Genomic DNA, 22,339 nt, shown 5'->3' on the forward strand with positions numbered 1-22,339 from the left:
TGAGTTTCTGCCTTTAGGAAGGGAGAAGCAGAATGGAGTCGTGATCTGATTTGATGAAGGGAGAGCGGGGGAGGGCCTTGTAGCCATCCCGGAAGGGAGAGTAACAATGGTCAAGAGTTTTTGAAGCGTGAGTACTACAAGCAATGTGTTGATAGAACTTCGGTAGCATTTTCTTCAGATTTGCTTTGTTAAAAGCCCCTTCTACCATAAAAGCGGCCTCAGGATATGAGGTTTCCAGTTCGCGCAAAGTCCAGTGTAGTTCCTTGAGAGCCGTCACTGTATCTGCTTGAAGGGGAATATACACTACTGAGATGATAACCAATGAGAATTCTCTTTGGAGGTAATGCGGTCGGCATTTCATTGTGAACAATATGACTTGAGTTCCTGTACATTACTACAATCACACCATGAGTAGTTAATCATAAAACATGCACCTCCAACTTTTTTCATTCCAGAGAGCACTTTATTCCTATCTGCACACAGTACTGAGAACCCAGCTGGCTGTATGGACGGGGGGCAGTATATTCGGAGAGAGCCATGATTCCATGAAACAGAGTATGTTACAGTCCCTGATGTCTCTCTGGAAGGAGATCCTCACCCTGAGCTCATCTACTTTTTTGTCCATGGACTGAACATTAGTGAGTAATGTACTCAGAAGCGGTCGATGGTGTGTGCGCCTCCTGATTTGGACTAGAAGTCCACTCCGAATATCTCTTCTCCGCCGGTGGCGTCTTGGAGCAGCCTCAGGGTTAAGTTAAATTGCCTTGGGGGGTACAAACAAAGAATCCAATTCGGGAAAGTCATATTTGGAATGCTGGCTGGTTACTGCCACTCTAATATCCAAAAGTTATTTCCGGCTGTATGTAATAGTGCAAAAAAACATTCTGGGCTAATAATGTAAGAAATAACACACACAAAACAAATACTGCAAAGTTACTTAGGAGCTAGAAGCAGAGCTGCCATGTCTATCAGCGCCATCTTGTGTGTGTGTGTGTGTGTGTGTGTGTGTGTGTGTGTGTGTGTGTGTGTGTGTGTGTGTGTGTGTGTGTGTGTGTGTGTGTGTGTGTGTGTGTGTGTGTGTGTGTGTGTGTGTGTGTGTGTGCGTGCATGCGGTTTGGTTTTACTATACTTGTGGGTACCAGGAGTCCTCGCAAGGATAATAATATAAGGAAAGTTCGGACAAGTGGGGGGCCCCACAAAGAAAACGCTATTTTAGGATTAGGGGTTAAGTTTAGGGTTAGGTTTACAGTTAGGGGTTAAGTTAAGGGTTAGGGGTTAGGGGTTAGGGTTAGGTTAAGCTTAAGGTTAGGTTAGGGTTTAGCTGTTAGAGAAAATACATTTTGAATACTTGGTACTCACAAGTATTGTAAAACAAATGTGTGTGCATGTGCAATGGCGTGTGCGTGTATGCGTTCCTCCAACACTGTACAATCTATAACAACTGGATCCTCTGCCTTTTAATAATTCCATTTTTTTTAAATGCTAATCAATTTATAACATTTTTGACATGCGTTTTTCTGGATTTTTTGTTGTTGTTATTCTGTCTCTCACTGTTCAAATAAACCTACCATTAAAATTATAGACTGATCATTTCTTTGTCAGTGGGCAAACATACAAAATCAACAGGGGATCAAATACTTTTTTCCCTCACTGTAGAAGTGGAAGGCAGAATAATGACGTTGAGGAAAAGACTGGACTGTAACACAAAGGATCTTTACTGGCCTTTGTTCTCCAGCTCCGGCCTTCCAGGAAATTCAATTTGAGCGACAAACAGTGAAGGTAATTGTCATGTGCTTGAAGGGACCATGTTTGACAGAGCAATGTGTAAATGAAGCATAGAGCTGCTCAAGTCTGTCAAGTTTGTGGTAATGTTGTATGTGTGGTGCGCCTTCTTTGATGAATCTTCATTATATTCCTCCAATTTGTACAATTTTACTACAGGTACCCTAAATTCTGAGTACTTTACTCTCCCCACTGCATTCACCCATCTCTGTTGTTGCTGTTCTTTACACAGTCACCAGGTGGCGCCTGTGAGTTACATTGTGATCCAGCATTTGAATGGGAACACCAACTGAAGGGAGCATCTGATAAAAACTCTGATTGCAACCCAATATTTTACAGTAACATTAGGCATTTGTATGCTCATGACAAGGATTATAACTGCATCATGGTCCCTCCACACCGACACCATGGTGAAGAAGACCCACTCTTCAACCTCAGGCGGCTGAAGAAATTCGGCTTGGGCCTGTTCCTCCTGCTACCATCTAGCAGACGGAGACAGCACAGGAGCATCTAAGCCGGGACAGATATAGACTGAAAAACAGCATATCTCCAGGCCATTGGACTGTTAAACAGTCATCACTAGCCGGCTTGTGCCCGGTACCCTGCCCTGCACCTTAGACACTGTCACAAGCCGGGCACCACACGGTATCCTGCACCTTAGAAAACATAGAGCAGAAATCTAACCTTTATTTTAACATGTATTGAGACCTAGGTCTCTTTTACAAATGTGCCCTGTAAATACAACATAAATATACACATTATACCCCAAATATATAAACTGTGTGTACAAAACATTAACCCCATCATTCACGATGGCCTAAGTTCTGTCACTAAGATAATCCTAAAACCATGAACAGGCGTCAGAGCTCAGGCTTATCGAGCACAAGTTATTCAATAAAATAGCAAGATCAACAGTATTAAAAGCTTTTGACAGGTCCACAAAAAAGCAGCACATTTCATTTTAGTGTCTAAGCATTGACAAGATCATTAAAAACTAAAATGGTTGATGTAATAGTACTATGCCCAGGCCTAAACCCTGAACCCTGATTGGTTTACATTTAAAATACATTTCTCAGATAAAAAAGAGCAACGTTGTACATTTCCCAAGGATTCAATCATTTTTGCTAGACAAGGAAGCCTCCCCGCCCTTATGGAGTGGAGGAACAAGAGCTGATTTCCATAATTTTGGAAACTTTCCTGATAACAATGTTGAATAAAAAAATGGGGTTATTGAGCCAACAATGACGGGCGCTGCACACTGAAGCAGACCAGGAATAAATTGGTCAGCCCCTGTGGATTTACTTTTAATTTTCTTTTTTTCACCTTTATTTAACCAGGTAGGCTAGTTGAGAACAAGTTCTCATTTACAACTGCGACCTGGCCAAGATAAAGCAAAGCAGTGCGACACAAACAACAACACAGAGTTACACATGGAATAAACAAACATACAGTCAATAACACAATAGAAAAAAAGTATATATACAGTGTGTGCAAATGAGGTAAGATAAGGGAGCAATTAAACACTGGAATGATAGATGTGCAGAAGATGAATGTGCAATTAGAGATACTGGGGTGCAAAGGAGAAAAAAAGAAGAAAAAAAAACAGTATGGGGATGAGGTAGCTGGATGGACTATTTACAGATGGGCTATGTGCAGGTGCAATTTAGCAATTAAATCTGTGAGCTGATCTGTGAGCTGCTAGGTAGGATGTGAGTACAGTGGAGCTAAACCTAGTCATTGAGTGACAATGAGAGAGGTATTGTCTCTAGAAACATCAATAAAACCAGGTGAGGTCACTGCATGTGTGGGAGGTGGGACAAGAGGGTTAGCTGAGGCATATTGAGCAGGGCTGGAGGCTCTTCAGTGAAACAAGACAATAATCACTAACCAAAACAGCAATGGACAAGGCATATTGACATTAGGGAGAGGCATGAGTAGCCAAGTGATCATAGGGTCTAGTGAGTAGCTGGGCGGGCTGGAGACACGGTGATTCAGAAAACTAGCAGGCCGGGGATAGCAGGCTAGCAGAAGGGCCTTAGAGGGACGTCGCGACGAAAGAAGTCTGTTGTAGCCGCCTCGTGTGGTTACGTTGGCAGACCAGTTGTGATGGATCTCTAGGGGTCCGTGTAGTAAAAGGGTCCAGGCCAAATGGCAAAATAGGTATAGTAGCCTAAAAAATTGGCTGATGGACCTCTTCAGCTAACAGTCCTGTATACTCTAGACAGCTAGCAGACCGCGGCTAGCAGGCTAGCAGATGGGCGTTCAGGGGATGTCGCGACGGAGGAGCCTGTTGAAAAACGAGGGGGGAAAAAAATGTATGAAATGTATGCATTCACTACTGTAAGTCGCTCTGGATAAGAGCGTCTGCTAAATGACTAAAATGTAAATGTAAATCTAAAAAAAAACCCTCGGGCGGATTACGTCGGTAGTCCAGTCGTGATGGATTGGCGGGGCACCGTATCGGCAATTAAAGAGGTTCAGGCCAATTGGAAAAATAGGCATTGTAGCCCAAGGAGTGGCTGATGGACCACTTCAGCTAGCCGGGAGATGGGCCTAGCATAGGCTAGCTCCTGTCTAACTGGTGCTCACTTCGGGACAGAGACGTTAGCCAGGAGAAGCCAATCGGATAGCAGCTAGCTAGCTGCGATGATCCAGGTGAAGAGGTTCAGAGCTTGTGGTAGGAATCCGGGGATATGGAGAAAAGAAGTCCGATAAGCTCTGGGTTGAATCGCGTTGTGCAGACTGGCAGGAGTTGTCCGGGATAAAGGTTAGCTGATGACCGCTAGCAGCGGCTAGCTGACTACTAGCTAGTAGCTAGTTAGCTGGATAGCTTCTGTTGGGGGTTCCGGTTCTAAAGTAAAGAAAATAGCAGATCCGTACCACATTGGATGAGGCGGGTTGCAGGAGAGTATGTTGAAGTTGGGGTTAAGAAAAATATAAAAAATATATGCGAAGAAAAAATATATTAAAAAAATATATAAAGATATATACACGGGACACGACAAGACGAAGACAAAAGACGCCTGACTGCTACGCCATCTTGATTTCTTGTAGTTTATTGCTAGAAAAGCATCCATGACTTCTTTTTCTGTAAATAACCGAAAAGAAAAGCTTTGACTATAATTTCTTTGATCATTCAGCAAGTTTCCCCTATCAGCATCTAGCCCAATATCATTGTGAATAGGCTTAAAAGTTATTTCAAAAAGATAGCCAGCTGAAATAATATGGTGATTAAATGCATCACTGATGGATTTTTTTTCCGTAATGAGGCCAGTGACTGAATTTAATTTGTTGGGGCAGAGAGGAGGATTTAACCGGGTTCCCATTACAATCCAAAAGACTGGTTATATTATAATCAGATTTAGCCTTTCTGATTTGTCTTACACAATGATTCCTCGGTTGCTTAAAAGCTTGCCAGTCCGGGCCTAAGCCTGTGTTCCTGGCCTTGACCCAAGCATCTCTTTTATGAATGACTTCTGGTCCTACCGGAGTACACCAGGCATTCGATCTACCTTTAACCATTCATTTTTGAAGAGAGCATGATTATCCACAGTACAGTGAGGGAAAAAGTATTTGATCCCCTGCTGATTTTGTACGTTTGCCCACTGACAAAAAATGATCAGTCTATAATTTTAATGGTAGGTTTATTTGAACAGTGAGAGACAGAATAACAACAACAAAAATCCAGAAAAACGCATGTCAAAAATGTTATAAATTTATTTGCATTTTAATGAGGGAAATAAGTATTTGACCCCCTCTCAATCAGAAAGATTTCTGGCTCCCAGGTGTCTTTTATACAGGTAACGAGCTGAGATTAGGAGCACACTCTTAAAGGGAGTGCTCCTGATCTCAGCTTGTTACCTGTGTAAAAGACACCTGGCCACAGAAGCAATCAATCAATCCGATTCATAACTCTCCACCATGGCCAAGACTAAAGAGCTCTCCAAGGATGTCAGGGACAAGATTGTAGACCTACACAAGGCTGGAATGGGCTACAAGACCATCGCCAAGCAGCTTGGTGAGAAGGTGACAACAGTTGGTGCGATTATTCGCAAATAGAAGAAACACAAAAGAACTGTCAATCTCCCTCGGCCTGGGTCTCCATGCAAGATCTTACCTCGTGGAGTTGCAATGATCATGAGAACGGTGAGGAATCAGCCCAGAACTACACGGGAGGATCTTGTCAATGATCTCAAGGCAGCTGGGACCATAGTCACCAAGACAACAATTGGTAAGACACTACGCCGTGAAGGACTGAAATCCTGCAGCGCCCGCAAGGTCCCCCTGCTCAAGAAAGCACATATACATGCCCGTCTGAAGTTTGCCAATGAACATCTGAATGATTCAGAGGACAACTGGGTGAAAGTGTTGTGGTCAGATGAGACCAAAATGGAGCTCTTTGGCATCAACTCAACTCGCCGTGTTTGGAGGAGGAATGCTGCCTATGACCCCAAGAACACCATCTCCACCGTCAGACATGGAGGTGGAAACATTATGCTTTGGGGGTGTTTTTCTACTAAGGGGACAGGACAACTTCACCGCATCAAAGGGACGATGGACGGGGCCATGTACCATCAAATCTTGGGCATTGAAAATGGGTCGTGGATGGATATTCAAGCATGACAATGACCCAAAACACACGGCCAAGGCAACAAAGGAGTGGCTCAAGAAGAAGCACATTAGGGTCCTGGAGTGTCCTAGCCAGTCTCCAGACCTTAATCCCATAGAAAATCTGTGGAGGGAGCTGAAGGTTCGAGTTGCCAAATGTCAGCCTCAAAACTTTAATGACTTGGAGAAGATCTGCAAAGAGGAGTGGGACAAAATCCCTCTTGAGATGTGTGCAAACCTGGTGGCCGACTACAAGAAACGTCTGACCTCTGTGATTGCCAACAAGGGTTTTGCCACCAAGTACTAAGTCATGTTTTGCAGAGGGGTCAAATACGTATTTCCCTCATTAAAATGCTAATCAATTTATAACATTTTTGACATGTGTTTTTCTGGATTTTTTGGTTGTTATTCTGTCTCTCACTGTTCAAATAAGCCTACCATAAAAATTATAGACTGATAATTTCTTTGGCAGTGGGCAAACGTACAAAATCAGCAGGGGATCAAATACTTTTTCCCTCACTGTATAGAAGACATCTGCAAAAAGGCTCAAAGCTAAACCAGGTTCAGGGATAGGTGAAATACAATCAAGGTCACTAAAATAAAGATCATGTAAAAAAGCCTGTTCACTAAAGATTTTAAAGTTCCTCTTTGTGATAACAGTGCTTATATTTTTGTATTCTCACATCTCTAACACAAACAACTGGGCAATGGTCACTAATGTCTTGGGGCGAAGACACCAGTAGAAACATATTTCTCTGCTGTATTTGTTAAAATACGATCAATCAGAGTTGACTTTGAAGGCTCTTTAAGGTTGGGCCCTGTAGGCTTAGTCACCAGCTGGGTTAGGTTTAGATCATTACACATGTCTTTTAGATTGTCTGAAGCCTGCATTTCACAATCATCATTTAGGTCACCCACAATAATACATTCTGATTTAATGAAAGAAGACAAAAAGCTAGTTAACTCCCCTATAACAGTTATGAATTCATTTTTCCCCAGACAAAGGCTTAAAGATAGCAGCTAAAAAAAATGGCAAGGGAAATGGATTTCAGTAAAGACACAGAGAAATTATTTTTAATAATGGCCACTCCACAACCTCTATCCTGTCTGTCAGCTCTGAACACATTATAACCCTCAATATTAATATCAGAGTCCAGAATGTCCCCAGAGATCCAGAATGGAGTCTCCAACTCAAACAAGCTATGTTCATTAGTCGCAGGCACTGTCTGGTGGTTGATATTAATATAGTTGGTATGGCTATAAGATTTCATAGAACTGAACCATTTGGTCTATCCCTATTAGTAATAGAGGAAGGAGTAGACATTTTAATTACTTTTCCAAGGTAAGGACCATAGGGCCTGAGGCTGCAGCCAATGTCAAAATGGGGAACTCCCAGAGTAACTCAGGATGAAATGTCATAAACTTGGCCTTTGGTTGCTATCGTGCAAGCCCTCTACGTGATTTGAACTAACGATAGCAGATCTAAGAGTGGAGCTGATTTCCTTATATGAACTGTAACTCAGTAAAAAACTTCAAAATTGTTGCATGTTGCGTTAATATTTTGGTTCGGATGTAGGTTGGCGAGGAATCAGCTAAAAGTCAATCAATCCACATTGTGTGATAGTTAGTTAGTTAGATTGAAATCACACAGATTGTAGGATCACCACAGTTATAGGCAGCAAGAACCCAACCACAGACTAGAAACCAGCCAGCACTAGAACCCACAAGAAACACAACCCAGGCACAAAACTCAGCAGCATAATAGTGATGGGCATTCCGGCTCTTTTCAGTGAGCCGGCTCGTTCGGCTCAGCTCACCAAAAAGAGCCAGCTCTTTTGGCTCCCAACGGCTTTTAAAAAAATATATGTTTTGTATTTTTTCAAGTCAAACAGTTTGCGATAGTTTGACTATGATTGGTGTTAAAACAATTCTAATTAAATTATTAAATTAAATCATACTCTACCTTAACCACAATGTATTTTAAAATGTGTTGGTTTGTTATGAAAAAGAATGTTATTAAACATTTGCATTTAAAGTAAACTTTTTAATGTATATAAACAAAGTGCATATAAATCTAACCATTCAAAACTAATACAATCTGAACAGCATAATAGAATAATGCAACATATCAAAGAAAAATAAATAACAATGTGCAAAACTGCAGCATCCCACTTAAAACATTAAACTGGTCCCTCTTTTCTCTCTCTTTATTGCCATGTTATAACCAGCAGCACACAGCAATGCTGACCATATTTTTCTTTTAGGAGAGATTTTCATTCAGAAATGCAAGCTGCCTCACTTTCGAGGGGCTGATGCGGTTTCTTCTCTCAGTAATTATTTGTCCTGTTTTCGAGAAGACCCTCTCAGAGGGAATGGATGTGGCCACTATGCAGAGTCTCCCTCTCATGACTTTAGTAAGCTGTGGGTAGACAGAGGCCTTGTTCTTGCACCAGCTCAGAGGATCTGCAGATCTTTGGAGGAGGGGCTCCTCCAAATAGTATCAGACCTCCATTATGGCATCTGCTGAGGGATTCATTCATGCTGCATCCCCAGTTGCTCTCTCGTCAAACAGCATCCAAACAGCAGACTTTGTGGCACTACTGCTGGTGCTTCCGCTCCATCTGATCCCTCTTCTTCCTGTTGCCCTGGTGCCTGAGTCAGCTGACTGCTGGGGCTGTCCCTCCCTGCTGCTGAGGTTATTATTTGAAGAGCCTCATCAATCGCTCTGGCATCACTGAAGGCTAACTTCTTAAACCTGGGGTCAAGTGCAGCGGTTTCTGATAGCACGTGATTATATTCCATTCTGTGGAACTTTCTGTCCATTGATGAACATAGGGTGTCCACCAACTCTGTCACATGTCCTGTGGTTACATTTCCTTCTCTCTGGCGGCTGGATGTGATTTGCTGCAGACCCTTACACAGGAGTATCATTTTTGAGGCTGTCACAAAGCTGAAAAGAGAGAACAGTAACTTATTAGTTCATTGTCATGTTTTGTCTACTGATACTACATTCTCATCTACTGCTCATATACATATGAAATACTGGATTAAATAATGATGTAGTAATAACTGCTTACTGTACCTCTCTCCACTGATCTCCACAGTGACCTGCTCAAAGGGTTCCAGGACTCTGCACACCTCATTCACCACCTCCCATTCCTCTTGGGTCAGAGCATCAACAGGTGCATTGACAATGGCCAGGGTAGAGATGAAGGCATCCTTTGACTCAAGAAACCACTTCAACATATAAAATGCTGAATTCCACCTTGTAGTGCAGTCTTGTTTAGGCCTCAGCTCAGGCATCCCCATCTGGCGTTGTGTAGACTTTAGTTTTTCAGCATCTGCTGTGCTCCTGTGGAATTATTCCACAGCTGCTTTCACTTTGTCCAAAGTGGGCTTCATCACCTTCAGAGCATCTCTTACAATCAGGTTAATTGTGTGGGCAAGACATGGATGATGGGTCCATTTTAACATTTTCATGGCTTTGGTTAAGTTAGCTGCATTGACTCTAACACAACAGACCACTTTTCCATCTACTTCCCATTGTCTGGCCACTCTCAACAGTTATTCTGCCAAGTTCTCTGAGGTGTGTCTGTCGCTGAACTCAAAGCAGTCCAGAAGACAGCTAACATCGAAAAATCTTCAATGAAGTGACATGTAACCGAGATGTAAGAAGTGGTTAACCTTGATGTCCAGCAGTCAGTGGTAAAGCAAACCGCAGTAGCTTTTTGGACTCTTTCCCGCACTGAAGCCTTGTGTGCTCTCGTACAGTTGTGGAATAAGTGATTTTGAAAGGGTTTTCCTGCTTGGTATTGTGTACATTGGATTTAGACTATTGCTATAATTTCTAAAACCTCTGTCCTCCACGATCGAAAATGGCTGGAAATCAGTGGCAATCATTTTAGCCAATGTAATATCAATTTGGCCTTGTTTTGCTACAGACATAGACTTTGGCATTAACTGGTCCATAGAAGTTAATGCTGTGGGTCGCGGAGTAGGCCTACTTGACTGAGTGGATACATCTCCACGTGTGGAGGTGCTGGCTCCACCACTATCACTAGCAGCCCGCTAGTTTCTCGAAGCTTTGCTACAGCTAGCTTCAAGGTTGGGTGCACAGTTCACATATGCCGGTGTAGGTTGTGCGTAGAACCGGCTTTATATGAGATTTTGTATTGGCAAATTCTACACTGTGCTCTAACATTGTCTACATTATTAAAATGCATCCAAATGCTACTGTGCTTCCAACTCATTTTCCAGCTGTTGTTTTCACAGCTGTCCTTCCTCTCTCTCCTCGGCTGCTAAGTGTGTGACTGTGAGTGAGTTGGCTCGGCCCTCCCTCACGCATCTTTGATACATTGTTTGACACTGCGTGTCTGATTGACAGGAACAACAGGTGAGGCTGTTAGTCTGAGCAGACAGTCAGAATGAATGTGTGCGCTTGAGCATTTAGGCATATATTATTTTTTAATTTTTTTCGTTCTTTGAATTAGTTAATTCTATTAATTTAAATCTTTTGATTATTCACATCTTAATTTTTTAAATATTTTTATAAATAGATTCGGCTCTTCTGATATGCGAGCCGGCTCCCAACGTTCACCTACGAGAGTCGGCTTTTGGCAAACGACCCATCACTACAGCATAACAACAGCAAGGAGAGAGTGGTGACTTACTCATGCTGGGGCCCTTTTAAACAGGAACGCAACACAACGAAGGCTGTGTTACCAGTATGTTAGCCAGGAGAGAACATCTTGGAAGGGATGTAGTTTACGGTACAGGCCGGTGGAAGCCGGGAGGGAGGCAAGCACTAGACCAGTGTTGGGAGAGTCAAAAAGAGTAAATCCATGTGAGCTGTAGTTCGACCGTAGTTCAAAAACATCCAAGACACAATGTCAAGTGGAAGGATGAAAGCAGGAGTAGACAGGTGTCTGCTCAGATAATGCCCCAGTGCAGAGAATGGTGCCCAGGTATATCTAAGTAGGACTAAAAGGTTTCGGCAGACTTAATGTCCAATGTGTTCACAGCAAGGTGAAACAAAGCTAAATGTAGACAAAAATACACAAACACACAAACACACATTAGATACTGTATTCTTGGCATACCTCAGCTATATAACTACTGCTGTACATACAGTATTCTCCACATAACCCATCCTGTATAACTACTGCTGTACATACAGTATTCTCCACATAGCTCATCCTATATAACTACTGCTGTACAAACTGTATTCTCCACATAGCTCATCCTATATAACTACTGCTCTACAAACTGTATTCTCCACATAGCTCATCCTGTATAACTACTGCTGTACAAACTGTAATCTCCACACAGCTCATCCTATGTAACTACTACAGGACAGTATTCTCCACATAGCTCATCCTGTATAACTACTGCTGAACATACTGTATTCTCCACATATCTCATCCTGTATAACTACTGCTCTACAAACTGTATTCTCCACATAGCTCATCCTATATAACTACTGCAGTACAGTATTCTCCACATAGCTCATTCTATATAACTACTGCTGTACAAACTGTATTTTCCACATAGCTCATTCTATATAACTACTGCTGTAAATACTGTATTCTTCACATAGCTCATCCTATATATCTACTGCTGTGCAAACTGTATTTTCCACATAACTCATCCTGTATAACTACTGCTGTACATACTGTATTCTCCACACAGCTCATCTTATATAACTTCTGCAGTACATTATTCTCCACATAGCTCATCTTATATAACTACTGCAGTACATTATTCTCCACATAGCTCATTCTATATAACTACTGCTGTACATACAGTATTCTCCAAATAGCTCATCCAATATAACTACTGCTGTACAAACTGTATTCTCCACATAGCTCATTCTATATAAACCTACTGCTGTACAAACTGTATTCTCCACATAGCTAATCCTGTATAACTACTGCTGTACATACTGTATTCTCCACACAGCTCATCCTGTATAACTACCGCTCTACAAACTGTATTCTCCACAAAGCTCATCCTGTATAACTACTGCTGTACAAACTGTATTCTCCACATAGCTCATCCTGTATAACTACTGCTGTACATACAGTATTCTCCACATAGCTCATCCTGTATAACTACTGCTGTACATGCTGTATTCTCCACACAGCTCATCCTGTATAACTACTGCTGTACAAACTGTAATCTCCACAAAGCTCATTCTATATAACTACTGCTGAACAAACTGTATTTTCCACATAGCTCATTCTATATAACTACTGCTGTAAATACTGTATTCTTCACATAGCTCATCCTATATATCTACTGCTGTACAAACTGTATTTTCCACATAGCTCATCCTTTATAACTACTGCTGTACATACTGTATTCTCCACACAGCTCATCTTATATAACTTCTGCAGTACATTATTCTCCACATAGCTCATCTTATATAACTGCTGCAGTACATTATTCTCCACATAGCTCATTCTATATAACTACTGCTGTACATACAGTATTCTCCACATAGCTCATCCAATATAACTACTGCTGTACAAACTGTATTCTCCACATAGCTCATCCTATATAACTACTGCTGTACATACTGTATTCTCCACACAGCTCATCCTGTATAACTACTGCTCTACAAACTGTATTCTCCACATAGCTCATCCTGTATAACTACTGCTGTAAATACTGTATTCTTCACATAGCTCATCCTGTATAACAACTGCTCTACAAACTGTATTCTCCACATAGCTCATCCTGTATAATTACTGCTGTACACACTGTATTCTCCACACAGCTCATCCTGTATAACTACTGCTGTACATACAGTATTCTCCACATAGCTCATCCTGTATAATTACTGCTGTACAAACTGTATTCTCCACACAGCTCATCCTGTATAACTACTGCTCTACAAACTGTATTCTCCACAAAGCTCATCCTGTATAACTACTGCTGTACAAACAGTATTCTCCACAAAGCTCATCCTGTATAATTACTGCTGTACAAACTGTATTCTCCACAAAGCTCAGCCTGTATAACTACTGCTGTACAAACTGTATTTTCCACATAACTCATCCTTTATAACTACTGCTGTACAAACTGTATTTTCCACATAACTCATCCTGTATAACTACTGCTGTACATACTGTATTCTCCACACAGCTCATCTTATATAACTTCTGCAGTACATTATTCTCCACATAGCTCATCTTATATAACTGCTGCAGTACATTATTCTCCACATAGCTCATTCTATATAACTACTGCTGTACATACAGTATTCTCCACATAGCTCATCCAATATAACTACTGCTGTACATATTGTATTCTCCACACAGCTCATCCTGTATAACTACTGCTGTACATACTGTAATCTCCACAAAGCTCATTCTATATAACTACTGCTGAACAAACTGTATTTTCCACATAGCTCATTCTATATAACTACTGCTGTAAATACTGTATTCTCCACATAGCTCATCCTATATATCTACTGCTGTACATACTGTAATCTCCACAAAGCTCATTCTATATAACTACTGCTGAACAAACTGTATTTTCCACATAGCTCATTCTATATAACTACTGCTGTACATACTGTATTCTCCACACAGCTCATCTTATATAACTTCTGCAGTACATTATTCTCCACATAGCTCATCTTATATAACTGCTGCAGTACATTATTCTCCACATAGCTCATTCTATATAACTACTGCTGTACAAACTGTATTCTCCACATAGCTCATCCTGTATAACTACTGCTGTACATACTGTATTCTCCACACAGCTCATCCTGTATAACTACTGCTCTACAAACTGTATTCTCCACATAGCTCATCCTGTATAACTACTGCTGTACATACAGTATTCTCCACACAGCTCATCCTGTATAACTACTGCTCTACAAACTGTATTCTCCACAAAGCTCATCCTGTATAACTACTGCTGTACAAACTGTATTCTCCACAAAGCTCATCCTGTATAATTACTGCTGTACAAACTGTATTCTCCACAAAGCTCATCCTGTATAACTACTGCTGTACAAACTGTATTCTCCACATAGCTCATCCTGTATAACTACTGCTGTACAAACTGTATTCTCCACATAGCTCATCCTATATAACTACTGCTGTACAAACTGTATTCTCCACATAGCTCATCCTGTATAACTACTGCTGTACAAACTGTAATCTCCACAAAGCTCATCCTAAATAACTACTGCTCTACAAACTGTATTCTCCACATAACTCATCCTGTATAACTACTGCTGTACAAACTGTATTCTCCACAAAGCTCATCCTGTATAACTACTGCTGTACAAACTGCATTCTCCACAAAGCTCATCCTGTATAACTACTGCTGTACATACTGTATTATCCACAAAGCTCATCCTGTATAACTACTGCTGTACAAACTGTATTCTCCACATAGCTCATCCTGTATAACTACTGCTGTACAAACTGTATTCTCCACATAGCTCATCCTGTATAACTACTGCTGTACAAACTGTATTCTCCACATAGCTCATCCTATATAACTACTGCTGTACAAACTGTATTCTCCACATAGCTCATCCTGTATAACTACTGCTGTACAAACTGTAATCTCCACAAAGCTCATCCTAAATAACTACTGCTCTACAAACTGTATTCTCCACATAACTCATCCTGTATAACTACTGCTGTACAAACTGTATTCTCCACAAAGCTCATCCTGTATAACTACTGCTGTACAAACTGCATTCTCCACAAAGCTCATCCTGTATAACTACTGCTGTACAAACTGTATTCTCCACATAGCTCATCCTGTATAACTACTGCTGTACAAACTGTAATCTCCACAAAGCTCATCCTAAATAACTACTGCTCTACAAACTGTATTCTCCACATAACTCATCCTGTATAACTACTGCTGTACAAACTGTATTCTCCACAAAGCTCATCCTGTATAACTACTGCTGTACAAACTGCATTCTCCACAAAGCTCATCCTGTATAACTACTGCTGTACATACTGTATTATCCACAAAGCTCATCCTGTATAACTACTGCTGTACAAACTGTAATCTCCACAAAGCTCATCCTAAATAACTACTGCTGTACATAGTGTATTCTCCACATAGCTCATCCTGTATAACTACTGCTGTACATACTATATTCTTCACATAGCTCATTCTGTATAACTACTGCTGTACATACTATATTCTTCACATAGCTCATCCTACATACAGTTGAAGTCGGAAGTTTACATACACCTTAGCCAAACACATTTAAACTCAGTTTTTCACAATTCCTGACATTTAATCCGAGTAAAAAAATCCCAGTTTTAGGTCAGTTAGTGTCACCACTTTATTTAAAAATGTGAAATGTCAGAATAAAAGTAGAGAGAATGATTTATTCAGCTTTTATTTCTTTCATCACATTCCCAGTGGGTCAGAAGTTTACATACACTCAATTAGAATTTGGTAGCATTGCCTTGAAATTGTTTAAATTGGGTCAAACAGTTCGGGTAGCCTTCCATAAGCTTCCCACAAAATGTAGGGTGAATTTTGGCCCAATCCTCCTGACAGAGCTGGTGTAACTGAGTCAGGCCTCCTTGCTCGCACATGCTTTTTTCAGTTCTGCCCACACATTTTCTATAGGATTGAGGTCAGGGATTTGTGATGACCACTCCAATACCTTGACTTTGTTGTCCTTAAGCCATTTTGCCGCAACTTTGGAAGTATGCTTGGGGTCATTGTCCATTTGGAAGACCCATTTGCGACCAAGCTTTAACTTCCTGACTGATGTCGTGAGATGTTGATTCCATATATCTACAAAATTTTCCTTCCACATGATGCCATCTATTTTGTGAAGTGCACCAGGCCCTCCTGCAGCAAAGCACCCCCACAACATGATGCTGCCACCCCCGTGCTTCACGGTTGGAATGGTGTTCTTCGGCTTGCAAACCTCCTCTTTTTTCCTCCAATCCTAACGATGGTCATTATGGCCAAACAGTTCTATTTTTGTTTCATCAGACCAGAGGACATTTCTCCAAAAAGTACGATCTTTGTCCCCATGTGCAGTTGCAAACCGTAGTCTGGCTTTTTTATGGCAGTTTTGGAGCAGTGTCTTCTTCCTTGCTGAGCAGCCTTTCAGGTTATGTCCATATAGGACTCGTTTTACTGTGGATAGAGATACTTTTGTAACTCTTTCCTCCAGCATCTTCACAAGGTCCTTTGCTGGTGATCTGGGATTGATTTGCACTTTTCGCACAAAAGTACGTTCATCTCTAGGAGACAGAACGCGTCTCCTTCCTGAGCGGTATGATGACTGCGTGGTCCCATGGTGTTTATACTTGCATACTATTGTTTGTACAGATGAACGTGGTACTTGCTCCCAAGGATGAACCAGACTTGTGGAGGTCTACAATTATTTTTCTGAGGTCTTGGCTGATTTCTTTTGATTTTCCCATGATGTCAAGCAAAGAGGCACTGAGTTTGAAGGTAGGCCTTGAAATACATCCACAGGTAAACCTCTAATTTACTCAAATGATGTCAATTAGCCTATCAGAAGCTTCTGAAGCCATGACATCATTTTCTGGAATTGTTCAAGCTGTTTAAAGGCAGTCAACTTAGTGTATGTGAACTTCTGACCCACTTGAATTGTTATACAGTGAATTCTATGTGAAATAATCTGTCTGTAAACAATTGTTGCAAAAATTACTTGTGTCCTGCACAAAGTAGATGTCCTAACCGACTTGCCAAAACTATAGTTTGTTAACAAGAAATTTGTGGAGTGATAGAAAAATGAGTTTTAATGACTCCAACCTAAGTGTATGTAAACTTCCGACTTCAACTGTACCTAAAGCGGACATTGCCATTGAGAGAAATCCAATGCAACCTTGTTTACAATTTCAAACACAGCAATGTGAGATGTAATCTACACCTCAATTAGGCTGATAGAATTTTTCATTATTTCGTTTAATGATTTTTAATTTGAGCGTCATTACTTCTATATAGCCTACCCTTTCTCGTTCTGAGCTTCTAACGCAAGTGGGACGGGTGTGGCTTCGTGACAACGATCACAAGAGCAGCTGCTCACCGATATGACAGCTCCAATGCAGTCCCACCTCCGACAACGCCAAAACATCAGCTATGTGGGTGTCGGCTATCAGCAGTTAACGAATGATCTGATTGAATTTAGGCCTTAGACGTTTACTGTACTGCTGGAGCTAGAAACACAAACATTTCACTTTACCTGCTTTAACATCTGCTCATCTGTGTATGCAACAACTAACCTTTGATTTGATTTCATAATGCATTGTACCTGTCGGTATTAAGTAAAGTGTTACTGTACCTTTATTTTTAATACAAGGGATTGCGTTGAAGCATACAAACTCCATCTCACCGGAATTTATATACATTTAAAAATGGGTGTCTACTGCAGCAGGACTATGCATGGGTAAATAATGAAGACTATAGTAAAAGTGTAAAGAGCTGCATGACTCTGAAGGCTGAGACCAATCAAGTCTGATGGATTCATAATTCATTGGTACACGGTGCAAACACAGACACATGAAATCTTCATGGTCTTCCCATGTTCTTCCTCTCTCTCTCTCTCTCTCTCTCTCTCTCTCTCTCTCTCTCTCTCTCTCTCTCTCTCTCTCTCTCTCTCTCACGCTCCAATATCTTCTTCATTAAGTTGTAGTCACAATGTGTGTGTGTGTGTGTGTGTGTGTGTGTGTGTGTGTGTGTGTGTGTGTGTGTGTGTGTGTGTGTGTGTGTGTGTGTGTGTGTGTGTGTGTGTGTGTGTGTGTGTGTGTGTTGTGTGTGTGTTCCTTCATGCGTGCAAGTAGTAGGGTGTATGTCTCCTGCCACACATTATCTCTGCTACCACACACACACATGCCAAGGTTACTGGGAGAGAGACTCTCCAAGGACTCTACATATGATAGACATGTTAATTGGATTTAAACCTGGCAGCTTCACTACCTGCTTAGCACAGTATAACTTCTCAAGGTCAGATAGAAGATGGAAAGTATTGGAGTCATCTGTCTCTCTCATCTCTCTGTCTCTCTCACTGTCTCTACCTCGCTCTGTCTCTACTTCCCTCCTCTCCTTCCAACCCCCCTCCTCTCTCTCCTTCCAACCCCCCTCCTCTCTCTCTTTCCAACCCACCGCCCCTCTCTTTCCCTCCCGACATCAGTCCTGCCTATCTCCTCCTCCATCCAGCCTCCCCAGGTGGCTACAGTAGGACATGGCTCAAGTGCTCCAGTCTCCCACCTTGATCCTGAAGGTCAAAGATACAGTTTAATGCTGCTTCCCCTGCCAGCTCCCACAGTGATGCCTCAGCTCTTGCATATGGTTCCTGTCACACACACACGCTCACTCACACACACACGCGGGCACACACACGTATTGCCAAGTCTCCCTGGTTGTAATTTACGTCTTTATCGAGCTACAGTAAGATGGCCATCAAGTGTATGGTCTATAAACACAGTACTTAACACTAATGTGATCAGATACAGTAGCTGCCTAACTAATAGGATAATTTCATTATCAGAGAGAGAGAGCCTATTGAGTCATTGATCTACTGGCCAATGGCCGTGCAGAAATGCTGAAGGTCAATTTGGTCAAATATAATCTAACCTTGAGTATTACAAATGATGACACAGTAGCTACCAAGATAACACATAACCTTCTTAGAACCTTGTGTTTCTTAGAGCTTGGTGAGAGTTTGGTTGCCCTATGGTCATTTTGCATACAATCTTCCCACAAAGTTCTGGGAATGATGCAGGATACCCAGCTAGCACATAACGTTCTGGGAACCATATGTTTCTCAGGTAGGAATTTCAGTACTTCAGCATAACGTTTCCTACAGGTTTTCTCATGGTTCTATTTAAAGTAATGTTCTGAAATTGTTCCGAGAACGTTAAGAAATAACGTTGTTCTTTGTGAATTTTCTGCAGGTTTCCTCGTGGTTCTATTTAAAGTCACGTTCTCAGAACATTAAAAAGACTCCACAAAAACCACAAGAAAACATTAGTAACTTTCAAAGAATGTTCGAAGAATGTTATTTAATAACATATACCTTCCGTTCTCAGTGGCAACAAAACTGTCTCTATCCCCTATCTTGCTAAGAGTGTTCAGGTCTATTGGCCACACCTGATCTTAATGATTACTTGTTTCCTTTGAAATGGGGTCTGTTTGAATAGAATAAAATGAACAGCTTTGTATCAGCTAACCTCTACGGGATCGGTGTCCCCCCAACGGGACGGTTGAGCTAACGTGCGCTAATGTGATTAGCATGACGTTGTAAGTAACAATAACATTTCCCAGGAAATAGACATGTGTTACATGGGCAGAAATCTTAAATTCCTGTTAATCTAACTGCACTGTCCAATTTACAGTAGCTATTACAGTGAAAAAATACCATGCTATTGTTTGAGGAGAGTGCACAACAACAACAAAAACTTTTAACACAGTAAGTGGTTTGATACATTCACCTCTGAAGGTAAATAATGTACTTACTTTCAGTAATCTTGCTCTGATTTGTCATCCTGAGGGTCTCAGAGATCAAATAGAGCATAGTAAACCCCTGCTGTGTCTGGATAGAGAACAGAAGATCATAGGTTTGAATCTCACTGACGCCATGCCACAATAAAAAAAGAAATGTGTTTGCATGATTATTGCTTAAGTAAATTAGTGTCCATGTTTCCTATCTGTGGTTGGAGTTCAAAACAGTTAACCTACGCTAGAGGTGTTATTAAAGTCTTATTGAAACATGTTCTCGGAATGTTATTTAATAACCTATAATTTACCTTCTCAGAACACTTATAAAATCTTCCAGGTAAACTTTCAGGGAATCATAGTAAAACGTTCTCAGAACTTCCCAGTAACCTAAAACTTAGTTCCTAGAACAGGCGAAATGTACACTTCTGTTCTAAGAACATTTAAAAACATTATGTTTTACCAGTCAGGAAACGTATGGCTTCGTTCCCAGAACCAATGGGAAACCAAAAACATACGTTCCCACAATTTTCAAGGATCCAAATGTGCTAGTTGGGTACTGTGTGGACAGTTTTTCCTTCAGTTGGTCTTCAATGTGGTCTCAATGTCCTCCATCCTTGAATAGTCTATCAGTTCCTAATATTATGATACAGTATTTAGCTCTGAGAATATTTTTTATTTGATTTTGTTTAACCTTTTTTTAACTAGGCAAGTCAGTTAAAAACAAATTCTTCTTTACAATGATGGCCTAAAAAAAGGCGAAAGGCCTCCTGCGGGGACGCGGGCCTAGGATAAAAAATAAAAAATAAATACAATATAAATTTAGGACAAAACACACATCACAACAAGAGAGACAACACAACACTAAATAAAGAGAGACCTAAGACAAGAACATAGCAAGGCAGCAACACATGACAACACAGCATGGTAGCAACACAACATAACCACAACATGGTAGCAACACAACATGGTAGAAGCACAAAACATGGTACAAACATTATTAGGCACAGACAACAGCACAAAGGGCAAGAAGGTAGAGACAACAATAAATTTCACAAGGCAGCCACAACTGTCAGTAGGAGTGTCCATGATTGAGTCTTTGAATTAAGATATGGAGATAAAACTGTCCAATTTGAGTGTTTGTTGAAGCTCGTTCCAGTTTCTACCTGCAGCGAACTGAAAAGAGGAGTGACCCAGGGATGTGTGTGCTTTGGGGACCTTTAACAGAATGTGACTGGCAGAACGGGTGTTGTATGTTCAGGATGAGGGCTGCAGTAGATATCTCAGATGGGGGGAGTGAGGCCTAAGAGGGTTTTATAAATTGTAGTCAACAAAGTATGCAGGTGTCATGAGAAAAATAAGAAAATAGCAAAATGAACAAGAAAAAATAAAATATATAATGACTTGGGGCTAGCCATTGTAAGTTCAGAGTCACTCTCCCCAACAGTGCGCGAGTGCTGGAGGTGAGCGAAAGCTCATGAGAGAGGGGTGAGTGTGGTGGAGGTACCTGTACCAGACAGGGGGAGACAGGCCAGGGCAGACGGTGAACAGATCGCCAGGTGGAATCCAAGCAGCAGTTCAGCAGGCAACGGGATTAAGTGTCACACCCACTTGGGAGAAGCTTTTATTTCTAGAGGCAGATTTCTTGTAGAAAATGCCAGTGAATGATCTTTGAACAGCAGGAGGGGGCTTCAAAGAATGCTTCAAAGACTCCTGCAACTTGTTGGGCCCAAAGGCCTCCACACCCTTTAATTCACACCTTAGTGCTAATTGAATTTGTATCTGGTCTGTCCTTGCAAGCCTGGGAGCCTTAACTCAGGATTCAGTCCCCATAAAATAAAATATATCATTGTAATGAACTTTATTTTTATTGAATTTTTTTCTTCTTGGCTTTCAAAATAGCATCAGACCAAACACTACTCATTCAGTTCCAGGTTGGATGGTGTCCTCGGGTCTCTTCTGTTTGTTTGCTAGAGCACCCTCCTTAAAGCTTGGAAAAAGAAAACCTTGGAAGCAGTAATCTCTACAGTTAATTTTGGTCAAAATTAGGTTGTAGGTTTGGAGTTTTTATCTGGAGCGAAGGCCATGCTGTGGAGGGTAGCATCCTGCATATGTACCTGCCGAAAAATCCAAGTTTATCTTACTCCAAATCTATCCTTTTGTATAAAAGGATGGCCAGTTTGAACAGTTACAACATTCCTGTCTTCCCTCCTCCTGCAGGAAATGTCTCTGCAAGCCTGGACATGCTCCATCTTGTCCATATACTCAAAAAAACGTGTTTCCATTTAATGTGTCAGCCCAGAGTCAGAACTCTTGTCAAACAAGTCTGTTCTCTAATTAAAAAGACAGCTAGAGGATGTGCTAAAAAACGGTTACCAATATGAACACAGACAAAATCATTTAATGATTCGTCCTCATAGCATTATTTTTAAGGGATGATACATATCCTATTAGGCCTATGCATATGCATGGT

This window comes from Salmo salar, chromosome ssa17 (genome assembly GCF_905237065.1).
Source record: "Salmo salar chromosome ssa17, Ssal_v3.1, whole genome shotgun sequence".
Classification (NCBI taxonomy): Eukaryota; Metazoa; Chordata; class Actinopteri; order Salmoniformes; family Salmonidae; genus Salmo; species Salmo salar.